Source organism: Olea europaea, chromosome 3 (assembly GCF_002742605.1).
Source record: "Olea europaea var. sylvestris chromosome 3, O_europaea_v1, whole genome shotgun sequence".
In the NCBI taxonomy this organism is placed as follows: Eukaryota; Viridiplantae; Streptophyta; class Magnoliopsida; order Lamiales; family Oleaceae; genus Olea; species Olea europaea.
Window position 1 is genome coordinate 5,228,121 of NC_036239.1, and position 819 is coordinate 5,228,939.

Consider the following 819-nt stretch of genomic DNA (forward strand, 5'->3'; position numbering starts at 1 on the left):
TTTAGCGGGTATCTACCATCGACACACGATGTGTGTCGAGTCCACTAAGGTGATTCGAGATGGGTTGTGTCAGTAATAGTGATAGCGACGGTGATCATTGCTATGATAGTGGGTAGGATGAGATGGGGTTAGATGCTTGTTATCAATTATTTGGTTAATTGTGATTAATAATTGGTTAATTTATAATATGTAACCTAACAATTGTGACTTACAAGTGATTAAGTTGTGATTGAAAAATTAATCGTAACCAATTAATCTAATAATTTGCAAATAAATGAGTTGTAACCAATAAAAATTTTGATTCTGTGACCGACAAATAATCCATGACCTATAAGATCTATGATTCATGATCGAAAAATAATATGTGATATATAAAATTTTTAATTTTTGACTGAGAAATAAGTTGTGACTAAAAATTAATTTATAACTAATTAATTTTTTGATTTGTGACCAATCAACAAAAAATCTAACCTACAAAATTTTTGAATTGTGATCGTAAAATAATTTGTAACATAAAATTTCTAATTTGTGACAAAAAAATAATAAGTGACTAATTAAATTGTTAATTTGTGATCAAAATGTATAAATTTGTGACATAAATATATTTAATTAATGAAGTAAGTAATTAATTCATTAAATTATAAATAAATTTTAATAAAAATATGATTTTTGAAATCTAAAACTTGTTTTCTTTATTTTAAAATGTATGATATTTAAACTCTTATGAAATATTCCCTTGTTAAAATATATTTCATTCCTATTTTGTTTAGTTAGAAAAGTTGATCAAAATCTAAATTAAAGTCAACGCATAATTTTAAC